At 39.7% G+C, this 7325-nt stretch overlaps 1 pseudogene; it reads right to left on the reverse strand.

Moving 5' to 3' along the window:
• Nucleotides 1–4704: 4704 nt before the first annotated feature.
• LOC130851961 (60S ribosomal protein L35a-like) lies at nucleotides 4705–6903 on the reverse strand (annotated as a pseudogene).
• Nucleotides 6904–7325: the final 422 nt, after the last annotated feature.

Consider the following 7325-nt stretch of genomic DNA (forward strand, 5'->3'; position numbering starts at 1 on the left):
GCTTTCACTGCCAAGGGCCTGGATTCAATCCCTGGTTGGATAACTAAGACCCTACAAGCTGCATGGCACAGTCAGAAAAAAAAAAAAAAAAAGGCATCCCTACATTCAAGGTAGATAATAATGGTAGATAAACAAGAAAAAGAGAAAATTAGAAAACGATGTAATAAAAGGTTTGTACAGAAATGGAACCCCAAGGAAGGGCGCCTAGTATGAACTGGAAGGTCAGGGAAGACTTCTCAGCAAAAGGGATGTCTGAACTAAGTCCTGAAGGATGAAGACTGCCCAGAGAAGTGAAAGGAGCAGTGTATAGCCACAGCAGTGACTTGGGGAAAAAAACACAGCACGTTTAGGGAAGTGCTTGTGGTTCAGGATGGTTATCAGAGTTCTAAGAGGGGAATGGTGGGAAGACAAGGTCAGGGATTGTTGAGCAGGGGTCAGGTCCTAACCAATTGTGTTCACCATATGAAGAAATCTGGAATTTGTCCTAATGGTTATGGGTTTTAAGCAGGAGGGTGACATGATCAGGGTTGGGTTTTAGAAAGATTTCTTGGGCAACTGTGTGAGAAATGTGAAGGAGCAGAACAGTATTTAAGGTAGAAAAAAATGCAGTAACATAGGAAAGAGATGATAAGTGCTTTTGGTTTTTAAAGAACATACCAAATGACAGATGAGAACACCGGCCCTCTGGATGGACCCTGAGGCCCTGGGAAGCACTCTGGAGGACGGTGCTGAGGCGGTTTATGGAAGCCTTTGGCAGTGATGGTCAGGCCTTCAGAGGCAAGGCCTAAGACAAGGAGTGATACTTATAATACAAGGTGGCCTACTTGGTCAAGGCCATGGAGGTTACTTCCCTGGAGGACTTTTCTTCTCTCTGCCTTCAAAGAGTCTGAGATTTTTTTTTACTCCTTCCTAGGGAAATCCCTCAATGTCCTGAAGATCTTGTCTATTCTGAAACAGACCCAGGGCAGAAAATGACTGAGGCTGAGGGAATTTGTGTCCATTGGGTTGATCTGGTAGTCCAAACACCCAAGAAAGTCAAACTCTCATTCATGGTGCCATCATTCTGACCAAACCACCTTAATTCCTGTGGGATGAGGCAACTGTAGGGAGAACTAGACCAATAAGCACTTTGTTCTTGCCAGGTGCCATTTTCTTTGCAAGGTGACAGGGTGCAGGGTCTCATAACTGACACTCTCATAACTGACACTAGGTCTCATAACTGACACTCTCTCTCTATGCTCTTGTGCCTAAGGCACTGCTGCTAATGACTGGTGTGGATAGCTGCTGTACCTCTGCTAAGAGCTGCACTTGCACTTGGGCACCTTTGCTAAAGCCATCTTTGTTGCCATCTCAAAGTCCTACATCTATCAGACCCCTGAACTCTGCAAAGAGACCATATTCACCAAATTTACCTCTCAGGTGTTTAGTGATCATAAAGACTAAGTGACAGTGCAAAGAACCCACAGGATCCTTCTGTGGCTGCCATGTTCAGTTCCTACAGTACAGGCAAAAGTAAAGAAAGAGTGAGAGAGAAATATGATGAGGATCTGATTAGTCTGAACTACTACTAGTAGTAGTAAGGATGGAGAGGAGGTAACAGACTGGGGTATACAAGAAGGAGAAATCATAGGACTTCAGAACTGATTGAATGTAGGAAGTAAGAGGAAGGGAGAAGTTGAGAATGACCACTTCAGTTTTCCAGTTTAGGCTCCTGGAAGGAGGTCTATCAGAACCATAAGAAAAGTAGGATATGGGGCCACATGTCAAGGGATTACAAATAGCTGTTTTTGGACATACAGAGTTTAAGATGGTTGAGGGATATCCACAAAGATCAGTGGGTAGTTAGATAATATAGGTTTTAAACTCAGGCAATAGAACTGGGCTGAAGGTACAGATTGTTGGAGAGTGGGTGGGGTGGGTGGACAAGAGTATAAGATGCGAAAAACGAACCTACATAGACTTTTTTTAATTGATAAATTCTCTCTGTTTATTGATTAATGTTGATAAATTACACGTGTTTATATTTCTGCATTCTGTACATATTTATATAAATTATATATGAAGGGAAATCTTAAGCCTTAAAATTATAACAGAATTTTGAATACATAATAAAATGACAAAGTCAATTTTAAAAAAACAGTTTGAAAACTTGCAGAGAAGTTATGTAGGTTAAAAATTGAGATGTGTCCATTGGATTTAGCAACCAAAGAAGTCACTGATGTGTTAAGCAAGAGCAATCTTGGTCAGGAGAAAATCTAGACTGCAATGAGTTAAAGAAGGGAAGAGAAAAGAAGGTATAAGTTTGTTGCTGGAGAAGAAGACAGGTTGAGGGAGAAAATTCCTTTTTGGAAAGATGCTGATGGGAAAGAGAAGGAGGCAGGTAACTGAGGAAGCATGGCCACCGAAGAGGTGGGGGAAGGAGGTCCAGAGCCCAACTGGAGGGATTAGCTTTGGATAAAAGAAGGGAAGCCTCTTCCCCTGTGATAAGAAGAAAGCCATGCAGATGTATTCCTAAGAGACATCCACCACCCATCAAAATTTTTTTGTTACAGAGCTTCTTGGTGCTGGAGCTCCAAATTGGATGGAGCATAGGCATTTGCAATGTTGTAAGAGGTGACAAGCAAACCCTCTCCTTGGGTCATCCCATTCCACAGCTTTGATAACTGCCACATCTCACATGTTCAGCAATGTCAAAAGTAGAATGAAAACCAAATCTTTAGTGCTGCTTAGTTGAGGTATAATTTACATACCAAAAAATTCACCAGTTTTAAGTATAGACAAATGATTTTTAGTAAATTTATGAAATTAATCAAAAGCATCACTGTTACCAAACCAAACTTGGGTCTGCTTGCCCAGGCACAGTAAAGTCAATCTACTGACACCAGATTGTGGTGAAGGAAAGTGCCAACCAAGGCCAATCAAGGCGTATGGACAGCTCATGCTCAAAAGATCCAAACTCTCCAATGGATTTTAAGGAAGTGTTTTTAAAGGCAAGGTGAGGGAGAGAGCTGCAGGATGCATAATCAATTCTTGCACAAATCTCTGATTGGTTGATGGTGAGGTGACAGGATCAACTCATGCACAATTCCCTGGTTGGCTGATGGTGAGGTGACAGGGTGATGTCACAGGGATTAACATCAATCCTCCAGGCAGTCTGGGGGCTACGTGTTCATGGTCATCATGCAGTTAGCTTCTTCCATCTGGTGGGGGTTTTAGTATCTGTAAAACAAGTCAGGAACATGTGTCAGACACTGTTATCTATGTCCTTCAGGGAGGAACTAAAGATTCTGTGACTCTACTATATGGCTAATTTATTGTTCAAATTGTTACCAGTTCTTCTGGCCCAACTGCTTTGTTTTTGTTACTATATGTTCAATAACTCTTGAGCCAGCCTTTTGTGACTCGGGGGAGGCCTGGGAAACTAAAGCTTTTCTACACACAAGAGGCATGGGGTGGGGGTGGGGGGGGGCAGGGATCTGTCCTGGGAAGGCCCCATAGGATCCTGCTTGGTTACATCACTATAATACAGTGTTACAGTACTTCCATCACCCAAATAAAATATCTAATGCCCATTTTCAGCTAACCCCCATTCCCACCCCAGCCCTAGGCAACTGCAAATCTGTTTTTCATGTCTATAGATTTGCCTTTTCTGCACATTTCATATAAATCATATAATATGTAGGTTTGGGGCTGGCTTCCTTCACTCAGCATAATTGACTTTTAGGTTCATCCATGTTGTAGCATGTATCAGCAGCTCATTACTTTTTATTGCTGAGCGGTATTCCTTTGTGTGGCCATACCACATTTTGTTTATTCACCAGTTGAACATTTGCTCCTTCGAGTTTGCTTCCTCCCTTGCCCCTGAATGACACAGCATAGGCTGACAGTTTTCTCTTTGTTCTTTCAATATGACTATTCAGTTTTAGAGAGTGTGGCACATCATTTTTCCTAAGGGTGTGAAGTTAGGCTTTGCCAATTTTTTGGTGAAGGATAAAGTGATTTTGGGGGAATTGGTGAGGATGAAGACACTGTGATTAGACCCAGTCACTAGACTAGTGCCTACAAATATTTCCAAACCACAGAAAAATGAGACAGGATGTATACCTCCCACAGTCCACAAGAAGATACCTCACACACTTCGAAACTATTGCCACTATAATACAACAGCACAAAACAAAGACAATGACAATGATGGCCACCACAAAGAAACCTCCCAGGAAATAATGGGAAGAATGATGCTATTGGGGGGATCTCAATGAGAAAAATTATATCAGTTATGCCAAAATAGGAATAAAAATGTTGCCCTAATATAAACATTGTCCTATATGCACTGATGTCCATGGACAATAAGCAACCCTCTAAGAACATACTTTGAGAGCTATATGTACAGCCTAAACAGTGCACTTAAAGGTAAGAATTATCATAAAATGAACACATATCCCAAGAAGTGATTCAATCTTTTGTATTTTTTAGTTTTTTTTAACTTGTACTTTTTAATACACAAAAGTTTACAAACCAGTACAAACAGCCCCCAAGTAACTATCATCCAGGCCCAACAACCTCCAAACCACGGCCAATTTGCCCCATCCACGAATTAATTCTGCTCCCCCATATTATTTTGCAGCAAATCTCAGGCATCATGTAATTTTATCCATAAATATTTCATCATGCAACTCTACAAGATAATTTTTTTTTTACAAGAGAACAAATCCACACTTTTATTTATTTACTTTTCAATAAGTTTAAATCCTTGAAGGGTACAGCATTACACGGATTCTGTGTCCATTGGCCTTAGCAGGAAGGTTGCTTTGGAATTTGGCACGAACCATGCCACTGTTTCCATGAGCGCGAGTTATTTTTCCCTAGATTACTCTAGTTTTGTTAGGTTTTCCACCAGGAGTCACTGTGTTGTTCTTTGCTTTGTACACATAAGCACATCTCTTGCCTAGATAGAATTCAGTTTCATCTTGAGCATATACACCTTCAATTTTCAGGAGATCTGTGTGCTCCCTTTGGTTCCGTAGACCCCACCTATAGCCAGCAAAAATGGCCTTGGAGAACAACCTTCCAGACAGATTTGTCGTTTTAGAAGTCCTCTTCCCAGCAGGCCTCCGCAAGGCCAAGATGGCTGAAAGACGATAATTTTTTGTAATAACATAAGCACAATACCATGATCACATCTAAAACATAATAATAATTGCTTAACATAAATTTTCCAGTCATTGTTCCTGTAATTTGAATTTATGACGTAAAGCAACAAGCCCAGATGGCAAAACAACCTCTGTCAGATAAAGACTTAGAGAAAAGGGGCTCCATGCACGTCTTGGTAGAATACACATGGTAACATTTCTTCACATTGCCAAGTGATCTTGTCAGGCTGGGTTTTAAAGGACGGAAGGGAATGCAAAATAAGCTTGGAAAACATGTGCCATATGGACATTAAAGGATTACTCTCCTCTTTTGGGTATGAAATGACTAATTAACTATTTGCAGCTAAAATGTGTGGGATCTTCTTCAGAAAATGGAATATCTTTCCCTCACTGAGCATATTGATTAGAGACATAATCTAGACTGTCTGGGAATAGTTTCTCTGTAGCAGAACAAATCACACCCTTCAATAATACACTGTTTAATTTTAGATATATCTTGACACATTTATTTAAATATTTTGGCTCTGGATTTTTTTTTTCCTTTAGGCATGCCTGATGTCCACATTTATAATTTAGCTGTTGTTTTTCTCAAAAGGTTGTGTGGGGCAATAGGGAAAGCAATTCCAAGTCTTGTCACATATGAGCAGTATGACCTTATATAAGTTACTTAACCTCTCTGAGCAAGATTTTTTTTTCCATTTGTGGCCAATAAGGATCTGTGAGGATTAAGTGAGATAAAGAATTTAGCATTATGCCTACATCAAGAAATCATAGCTACTGTTAATAAAAGAAGACTTTTCTGTAGTAAAAATGCATAATTTATCAAAAGTTCCCCAATAATAGTTTTTCGTTAGCAGTATTATTTCTTACTGATGCTTCAACAAAATTGTAATGTTACTACGCATGGATCAGATATCTAAGAAATAATTTACGTTGCCTTGAATGTAACATAATAGAGCTTAGAGTAATAGAACTGTAACTGATAGAGATAAATCATTCTATTTCAAATCTATTTTTTAAAATCAGGTCAATCCAACCATCTTTATCTATTCTGCCTTCTCAAAATAAAATATCAAACTTTTCTGCTTGAAACTAACAGACAAAAATAATGGGAAAAGACAAAAAAAAAAAAAAAAGCCTAATTCTCTCATCTTAGAGACAATATCAAAAAATCCACGTCCTTAAGCTCTATTCCACACCTGACCCTGGACTGAAGTATGCATGTGGGGAAACCAGAAAACTTCCATTTTTGTCCATCCATTTGTAGGCATAGAATGAAAATCATTTATAGTAGAATATTAATGAAATAGGTTGCTAGTTCAGCAAATACTTCTATGCTCAATGTATGGTTTATTAAAATCTGTATTAAATGTTTGTCAATTTTCTCTGCCTTTACAAGTTTAAATATGCTGTGGGTAACTGATTCTGTGATTGATAGTTTAGAATCTTGCCATACCTCATAGTTAGCAATAAATCTTCATTATGTAGTTCCTCAGAAATGAAGAGTGTGATAAATCAGCCCAAATGTGTCCTGACCTTAACACAATTCCTGGTACTATTCTTTAGTGAATTACTTCCCTTTGGTAAAAGGGGACACACCACTGTAATTCCAGCTCATTGTAAGCTCTGATTCATTATTTGAAGCTTTATTACAATGTGTCATGAGCATTTGTGAAATGTGGCATGAAGTACTCTTTGAGAGGTCAATTTCAAAATCACTAGTGTGGTCAATCATGTAGATGGATAGCGGCATACTGAGTCTAAAGCAGTCTTCTATTGTGGTTTGCCAACCAGCTACAGGGTGAGATGGGAGCAGTTCAGCTGGCCACTTTTCCATGCTGCTGTCATCCATTAAAAAACTAGTGAGTGCCTACTCCACAGTCAGTCTTATACCAGGTGATGGTCTACAAAGCCCCTGCTGTCTGGGTGAAGGCACAGTAAATAAGAGATTGCTTTACAGTAATATGTGTTAGTCACTTAGCAAATATTTATCCAGAACCTACTATATGCCAGGTGCTCTGTTATGCCACTAGGGATACAACAGGCAGACAAAAATATTGAATGTGCTGTAATGTGCACAGGATGCCACGGAGGCCCAGATAAGAGGATCTAAATAGACTAACAGCGCAGGGGTCAGGGAAAGCTTTTCAGAGGAGGTGATACGTCAGCAGAGTT

The sequence above is a fragment of the Hippopotamus amphibius genome, chromosome 4, assembly GCF_030028045.1.
Source record: "Hippopotamus amphibius kiboko isolate mHipAmp2 chromosome 4, mHipAmp2.hap2, whole genome shotgun sequence".
In the NCBI taxonomy this organism is placed as follows: Eukaryota; Metazoa; Chordata; class Mammalia; order Artiodactyla; family Hippopotamidae; genus Hippopotamus; species Hippopotamus amphibius.